General features: G+C 46.6%; 4 non-coding genes across 4 annotated transcripts; 3 read left to right on the top strand and 1 right to left on the bottom strand.

Annotated features, from left to right (window-relative positions):
- Positions 1 to 918: 918 nt before the first annotated feature.
- On the top strand, positions 919 to 992 carry TRNAN-GUU. Its single transcript has one exon. It is a non-coding gene; the product is annotated as a tRNA-Asn (tRNA).
- Positions 993 to 1,591: 599 nt separating this feature from the next.
- On the top strand, positions 1,592 to 1,664 carry TRNAV-CAC. Its single transcript has one exon. It is a non-coding gene; the product is annotated as a tRNA-Val (tRNA).
- A 519-nt stretch (positions 1,665 to 2,183) lies between these two features.
- Positions 2,184 to 2,255, top strand: TRNAE-UUC. Its single transcript has one exon. It is a non-coding gene; the product is annotated as a tRNA-Glu (tRNA).
- Positions 2,256 to 2,939: 684 nt separating this feature from the next.
- TRNAG-CCC lies at positions 2,940 to 3,010 on the bottom strand. The gene has a single exon. It is a non-coding gene; the product is annotated as a tRNA-Gly (tRNA).
- Positions 3,011 to 8,290: the final 5,280 nt, after the last annotated feature.

Here is an 8,290-nt window from a genome sequence, read left to right as displayed (position 1 = left end):
TAGGTTAACCAGAGTGTCCCATCCGGAGGTAAAATTTCTGCAAATAAGAGTGTTATTTTCCTTTTCTTTGCCTTCACCCTTTTCCCATAGCCCAGAGAGGGCAGACGGTCGTCAAGGCAAGAGGCAGGGTTTCCTGGGTCCCTTAGTTTTCTCACAGCGCTGATCACACTCCTAAGCGGCCACCACCTCTTACGTGTAACATATAAAGTGTGTCAGCGGTGGAGTAGGAATGGAGGCAGGAGAACTCTTCTTGTATTCTTCATATATTTCTGATTTGGAGAGGGATAAGTTATTCTCACAAAAAGTGTATATTGTTAAATTTACGATGTGAGTACAAATAACCATTTAAAGAAAACACTCAGACAAACGAGCTATACTCACCTAAACTGAAGTCAATGTCGCTCAGTCGTGTTCAACCCTTTGTGTCCCTAGGGACTGTAGCCGGCCAGGCTTCACTGTCCAAAGATTCTCCAGGTAAGAATACTGGAGTGGGTGGCCATTCCCTTCTCCAGGGGATCTTCCAAAATCAAGGATTGAACCAGGGTGCCCTGCATTATAGACGGATTCTTACCGTCTGAGCCCCGAGGGAAGCCCACTCTGGTGGAAACCGCCTGGTGGACGCAGGAAACCGAAGCACATGCCCGGAGGCCTTTGCTAGGGTGGGCAAACTCTCATTCGTTGGGTGTAGGCGAGGAAACCTGAAGAGCCACCGTGGGAGCAACCCGGTGTTCAGCTGTGCTTGGATCTATTTCGGTTCAAGCCCGGAGGCTTCGAGGCCTGGATGGCGGTTTCTCCGGGGGGGCTGGCATCTGTGGCGGGTAGTGGCAGGGAAACGGCACCGTTTCTCTGGGGAACAGAGCGCTCACCCTGGGAATGAGTGTCTACTCCAGAGAGAGTCCAAAAGAACCTTGTACTGTTGTCTCTGTGGTGCAGTCGTTTAGCGCATGCGGCTGTTAACCAAAAGGTTGGTGGTTCGAGCCCACCCAGGGACGTGGGGGCGACATTTTAGGCAACACCAAAGAGAACTCCCTTTTGCCAGGAGGACACCGGAGAAGTGCTGCGCCCAACGGACTTTCAGAGAAACACAACAGGAGTCAGGTGCAAAGGAACAGCGGGGAGGGCGCGTCCCGGGTGGATTGGAAACGTCGGTCATTCCTGAGAGCCCAGAGCGCTGATCGCCGGCGCCGAGAGAAGGACCACCAAGGCGCGGATCCGCAGCCATGGAGGGGCGGCTTCCACACCGCTGGGTTTCGGGGTCACCTGGGCCTCGGGAGCGCCCACCGTCTCCGCCTCCTGCGGCTTTCGGGAGCTGGGGAGTCGGCGGGGACGACCCCTGAACTCAGGGTGCGCAGCTGAGGATCTGAGGATTCTGCGTTGGTGCGGGGCCCCGAAGGCAACCTGTGGGGGCCCAGGGGTCCTCACTTCATGGGAGAGGAGGAACCCTAAAGCAGGGCCCTCGGGATCCGCCGTCTCCGTGCCTGAGAGAGTTTGGGGCTTCAAGGCTCCTCTGGTGTTAAGAGTTGGTGCTGTGGTTACTGGTGGCGGGACTTTGAATTTCATGGATACATTGTTCAGGAGTAGAGTTTATCCCGTATCTGTAGTGTAGTGGTTATCACGTTCGCCTCACACGCGAAAGGTCCCCGGTTCGATACCGGGCGGAAACAAGTTTTTCTCTTTCTTTTCACCCCGCTGAGATATGTCTTCTCATTGGCAAAACCAACAGGCGCGAAAGGCACGGGGTGAGGCATGGGACGCAGCTGGAGGAAGACTTGGTGACCACCTGGAAGTCTCTTTATTCAGCGCTAGGAGAGGCCCCGGAGCCACATCAGAGATCTGGAGGTGGACGGATCTGCTCATCACCCGCCACTCATCACCGAGCCTGACGACAAAGAAAACCGAGGTTCACAAGGAGAGCAAGACCTGGGCCCGGCAAAACGCAGCGCTACAGCTAGACCAGGAGGGACCCAGTCCGCTACCTTGTGTCCTTGCCCCAGAGCAAAAGCGACGCCCAGGAAAGGAAACGTGAAGGGCGATGAGCAGCGGGGGCAGGGCTGGGAGCCCTGCACAGCGGCACACAGCCCTGGGCCGCTGCGACATTGCCTTTCCCGCTTTCTGACTTTCTGAAGGGTCATCTTCCACTCACCTTTCACCTGGAGAAGCTAAATAAGGACTGGGTCTACAGTTCCCTGGTGGTCTAGTGGCTAGGATTCGGCGCTTTCACCGCCGCGGCCCGGGTTCGATTCCCGGTCAGGGAAGGCTTTCTTTCTTCCAGCGTCTGCACTCACACAAGTCTCTCTCTTGCTGCCCAGATCGGAACTGTATTTTGCTTAAAGGTCCAATGCAGAACATTTCTGCACAGAGTTTCTAAATGCCGCTGAGTCCGGGCCTCAGGGTCCTGGACCTCGGGCAGGCTGTTGGAGTTGAGATGCCATGAACAGCCTGTGCTGGCCAGCTCTGGCCTCCACTCTTTTCTCCTGGCATGGTAAACCCAGAGTCTTACTTAACAGTTTTCATTCAAAGAGAATGTGGGGCTTCAGTTCCAAAAATTCATTAAAATTCAATACCAAAAGCTTTTGTAAGATACCAAAAGTTTGCAAGAATACGAACATCGTATATTCTGTACCTAAGTGCCCAGTTAACATCACATTCTTTCTTTATGTAAGAGTCATGACATCACTTGATAGTAACATGCCGGTATCTCGGGATTGTTCCTTTCCTTTGGCGTCCCTCTCAAAGCTAACTTCTGTGGGAAGGCCAGGGAACAGCTTTCCAGTCTGGAAAGGGGCCCGCTTGGCCCTTCAGCACCTGGAATCCGTTCTCTTTAGGATGTAGAGAAGGTATATGTGTGTTAGTCGCTCAGTCCTTTTGGACTTTTGGCCATCCCTTGGACTGTAGCATTCCTCAGTCCATGGACCAGCAAAGCTCAAAACCAACAACAATGCATTGGCCGGGAATCGAACCCGGGTCTCCGGCGTGGGAGGCGAGAATTCTACCACTGAACCACCAATGCCACCATAGAGAGCATATTTGCAGGGATAGCCTAGATGGACTTTTATTCAGGTCTTTCTCAAGTGCAGGCCACTCATGCCCTGTGCTTGTAGGACGGTCTAGGCTTTCATCCTCCACCCTCAGCTGTACCGGCTGCCCTCTGCCCTCTGGCCTCCTGCGGGTTGCTTTGGCGGGCACTCAGGTGTGCTTTGGATCCGTCTGAGTGGTGGAACCGCCTGCTGCTCGTGCTCACTGGCCCAGTCTTGTCCAAAACTCTTTGCGATCCCTTGGACTCTAGCCCACCAGGCTCCTCTGTCCTTGGGATTTCCACCCTCCTTTGCTAGAAACCCATCGAGGCAGTACAGCTGCCCCCTTGGCTCTTGCCTGGCTCTCCACTCCCTGCAGGGAGCATAAAGTGTTCTGTCAGGGCACAGAGGTGAAGAATCCTTCCCTGTGGTCGGAGGATGAGAGAACCAGATGGGAAATGCTGCAAAGGGAGGGGAATATTCTCAAAAGCTTCCCAGAACTGCTGTGTGGGTGCTGTCGGTTGGGTGGCTGCCCTATGACAATAATGCTTAGCCTTGTGTTCTGGCCTTGATGCAGTCCCAGGTCCAGTCTGAATTCAAGCACAGAGGCACAGTGTGCTTTCCCACACATATGTCATTGTGCCTCTCTCCAAGGGGAGTTCTGAACCACTTTTCTATCTCAGTGAATAGCATCCATGTGGGTCTTTTCTTTTTTCTTTTTTTTCCTGTAACTCTGTTTTGCTGAAATGTAACTCAGGAATATAAAAAAGGTTTAGCTTTAGATAAATTAGTACTCTCCATGCTACAAACAAGAATAACATTCAAGTTGATTATAAGGATGAATCTCGAATACACTTACACTCCTGAAAATTCTAATATTTGATGTATAATTATATAGAAAATGTTTGTCTGGTCATGCTCCCAGAGATGACTCTCAGTATGCACACACTACTTTAATAATTTTGGTCTAAAAACTACCTCATGGTTACTTTCAGATTTATTATTATTTAAAAAACTTCAAATTATGTGCTCCAGTAAATTAAATATACCATATGATGTCTTTTAAATCAGGATTAAGTCTTTTGATTTAAGAAATCACAGTGACTTAATTATTCCCCTTTCAATTTGGGGTCAGTGTTTTTAGGTATCATCGAATATGTGATTTTAAGCAGCATTTATCAGACACGACTCAGCTCAAATTGCAGTTTTAAGATCTATCATTAACTTTAAGTTCTTTGATATTAAATTGGTTGAATTAATGTATAATCTTTGCCTGGAAAATTTCTAATTAAGGTAGAAGTAATAATGCCCACATTTTTATAGGTTATATATAGAAGAGCTCTAGCTTAACACCTTAAGAGAATGTGTGGGTACCTTTAGGAGATGTTTCTGAATGTAGCCATAACGTCACTTGAAGAGCACAACACGTGGACTCTCTGAGTTAAGTAAGGACGTGTTGCTTACCTGATGTACTCCTTTATTAAAAAAAAAAAAAAAAGAAATTCCTGATTCTTAGTTACCTGCCTTCTAGATCTCAAGTCACCCATTTTCCCATGTGCTAGGTAATTCTTTTTTTAGTCACTGCGGGGTCCTTAGGTGCTGGAAGGCAGGTGAACCTGAGAACATGACAGGCTGCTCTCCTGCTGTGATTCTTATTTGTCTGTGTGTGTGTGAGTGAGATTCTTATTTTTGATGCCTCCTGGTGTGAATGCACCAAGGAGTGGGACCTTGACTTTGCTCCTGATACAGCAGTTTCCCTGGAGAAGGGCCTGGTACCTGGTGAGCACCTAGTAAGTGCTTGCTGACTGAAGGACTTCTAATACACACTTTCGGAAAACTGATGAAGAGGATAGAATGTGGGTAAGATCCACAGAGGCCTAGAGTATAAGGGACAGAAGGACAAAAACTCCAAGAGGGAGAGATAAGGGCAGAGAGAAATGTTCTAGAACCTAGAGACATCCTTGACTGAGTATGGAAAATCTGAAGAGCTCTTCTTTCCTCATGAACTTCAACTGAGGAATCAGTGGAAGGTGAACCAGGAACTCTAAGGATCCAGGTTTGCACAAGATGTGTTATCAGTGCAGGATTCTGTAGCTTGCAACAATGTGTCTCAAATGAGATAATTTTTGCAGATGTAGCCATGTACTGTCGAGATATCATACAGAGACAGTCTCAGGCTTGCAAGGAAGGAGACCCCTCATTAGATTGTGTGCATCCAACCAAAGCCAAAATACAACTCATGAAGGGAAGAGGATAAATGTCTGGGACCATTTGTGTTTGTGTGTGTGTGTGTGTGTGTGTGTGTGTGTGTGTTTAACTCCTGTAATCCCTAAGCTGCTCCACAAGAGGCTCTCCAGAGTCATTCTGGCTGGTCTTGTCTGGACTCAATGACTTGGTCACCACTGAAAACAGTTACAATTATTAGAATACTTTCCAATCAGCTTGGAAGTTTGGCTGCTGAATATGTGCAATCTCTGGAAATGTACACATTGTCTTTTCATTGAACCTCCCACTAAGTTGAGTCAGTAGGGCACAAATTCCTTTGTTAGAGTAACAGACAGGTGTATTGACAATTTCTTGTGATGGCAAGGCCATGAAGAAAAAGATTCTTTCCTTGAGTGGGCAAAATACATCGGAATTTAAATTAGCACATCTATTTAGGGAAAACTAAGAACATAAAGAGATGCCTTCAGTTTCTAGCAAAGGTGCAGTGACAGAAATCAGATTAACCCTCCTTCCTAAATCTCACTCTCCCTCTTTGTCCCACTCCCAAAGAACATAAAGACAAAAACCATGAAATACTGATTTCTTTTTTTTTTTTTTTTGAAATACTGATTTCTAAGACACTGGAAATCAGGCAGCAAAGGATAGCAAGCCCTGAGAGGTGACAAACAAACAAGGTGAGTCTTGTCATGGGCCCAGCCTCCTGCTTTCAGTGAGTTCCCAGGCTGGGCACCAAGAGGAGGATTTCAGGTAGTATTGGTGGAGAGCAAGGCAGCAAGAGTTCACAGGACAAAGATCCAGTGATTCTTATTTGCAAAACAGATATAAAGCAAAGGTATGGATATCAAGGCTGAAAGGGGTGTTGGGGGAATTGGGAAATTAGGCTTTACCTAAATACACTATTGATACTATGTATGACACCACCCTTATGGCAGAAAGTGAAGAAGAACTAAAGAGCCTCTTGATGAAAGTGAACGAAGAGAGTGAAAATGTTGCCTTAAAGCTCAATATTCAGAAAACTAAGATCAGGGCAACTGGTCCCATTACTTCATGGCAAATAGTGGATGGGGAAACAGTGGAAACCATGGCAGACTTTATTTTTTGGGGCTCCAAAATCACTGCAGATGGTGACTGCAGCCATAAAATTAAAAGATGCTTACTCCTTGGAAGGAAAGTTATGACCAACCTAGGCAGTATATTAAAAAGCAGAGATATTACTTTGCCAACAAAGGTCCATCTAGTCAAGGCTATGGTTTTTCCAGTGGTCATGTATGCATGTGAGATTTGGACTAAAAAGAAAGCTGAGCACTGAAGAATTGATGCTTTTGAACTGTGGTGTTTAGAAGACTCTTGAGAGTCCCCTGGATTGCAAGGAGATACAACCAGTCCATCCTAAAGGACATCGGTCCTGGGTGTTCATTAGGACTGATGTTGAAACTGAAACTCCAATACTTTGGCCACCTGATGCAAAGAGCTGACTCACTTGAAAAGACCCTGATGCTGGGAAAGATTGAGGGCAGGAGGAGAAGGGGACAACAGAGGATGAGATGGTTGCATGGCATCACCGACTCAATATACATAGGTTTGGGTGGACTCCGGGAGTTGGTGATGGACAGTGAGGCCTGGCGTTCTACAGTTCATGGGGTTGCAAAGACTCAGACACAACTGAGCGACTGAACTGAGCTGAACTGGTACAATAAATAACAAATGAGAACCTATTTTATGGCATAGGGAATTACTGGATGCTCTGTGGTTACCTAAATGAGAAGGAAATCCAAAAGAGAGGGAATATATGTATAGCCAATTCACTGTGGTATTAACACAACATCATAATTAACACACTGGAAAACAGATATACTCAAATAAAAGTTAATAATAAACAAAGAAACATGAAGAAAGGTGACGTGATGAGAGAGAGTGACGGAGACAGAGAATGCTGGGATATGAAAGGGGCTCCCTCAAGTACTCAGCAGAGTAATGATCGGGGTATCCTCATGAAGAAAGTGCCTGAGGCTAAGGAAAGAACGTTTTAAAAAGATCATGGAACACAACCTGGTGCTCACACAGGACAAGCAATTGTATGTAAGTGATCTCCCACACAGACTGGACTACTTTTAACTCATGGGCCATTGGGAAGAACATTCAAAAAACTCTTGTGATGGACAGGGGGGCCTGGCTGTTAAAATGCTGCAGTCAATATGCCTGTAAACTTGGAAAACTCAGCAGCAGCCACAGGACTGGAAAAGGTCAGTTTTCATTCCAGTCCCAAGAAGGGCAATGCCAAAGAATGTTCAAACTACTACACAATTGCTCTCATCTCACATGTTAGCAAAGTAATGGTCAAACTTCTCACTGTGAGGCTTTCACGGTATGTAAACTGAGAACATCCAGATGTGCAAGCTGGATTCAAAAAAGGCAGAGGAACCAGAGATTAAATTGCCGACATCCGTTGATTCATAGTAAAAGCAAGAGAGCTCCAGAAAAACATCTACTTCTGCTTTATTGACTATGCCAAAGACTTTGACTGTGTGGATCACAACAAACTGGAAAATTCTTCAAGAGATGGGAATACCAGACCACCTTACCTGCCTCCTGAGAAATCTGTATGCAGGTGAAGAAGCAACAGTTAGACATGAAACAATGGACTGGTTCCAAATTAGAAAAGGAGTATGTCAAGACTGTGTGTTGTCACCCTGCTTATTTAACTTCTATGCAAAGTACATCACGTGAAATTCCAGCCTGGATGAAGCACAAGCTGGAATCAATATTTCTGCAAGAAATATCAATAACCTCACATATGCCGATGACTCCACGTTTATGGCAGAAAGCAAAGAGGAAGTAACGAGCCTCTTGATGAAAGTGAAAGAGGGCTTCTTTTCATCCTAGTGGATAAGGTAAGGGAGCAGGTCCTGGAATGGGCCTCTCCTTTTAAATACGATCTTGTTCCCAGCTCTGGAGGGCAGGATGGGCACGCTGCCTTGTCCCACCTGCTGTTTCTGTTTGTTTGATGCAAAGAGGACAATTTAGAAAACCTCTTTTTGGTTCAGGAGATC

Source organism: Bison bison, unplaced genomic scaffold, assembly GCF_000754665.1.
Source record: "Bison bison bison isolate TAMUID 2011002044 unplaced genomic scaffold, Bison_UMD1.0 scf7180017845689, whole genome shotgun sequence".
NCBI classification, from domain to species: Eukaryota; Metazoa; Chordata; class Mammalia; order Artiodactyla; family Bovidae; genus Bison; species Bison bison.
This window is presented reverse-complemented; position numbering and strand designations above follow the sequence as displayed.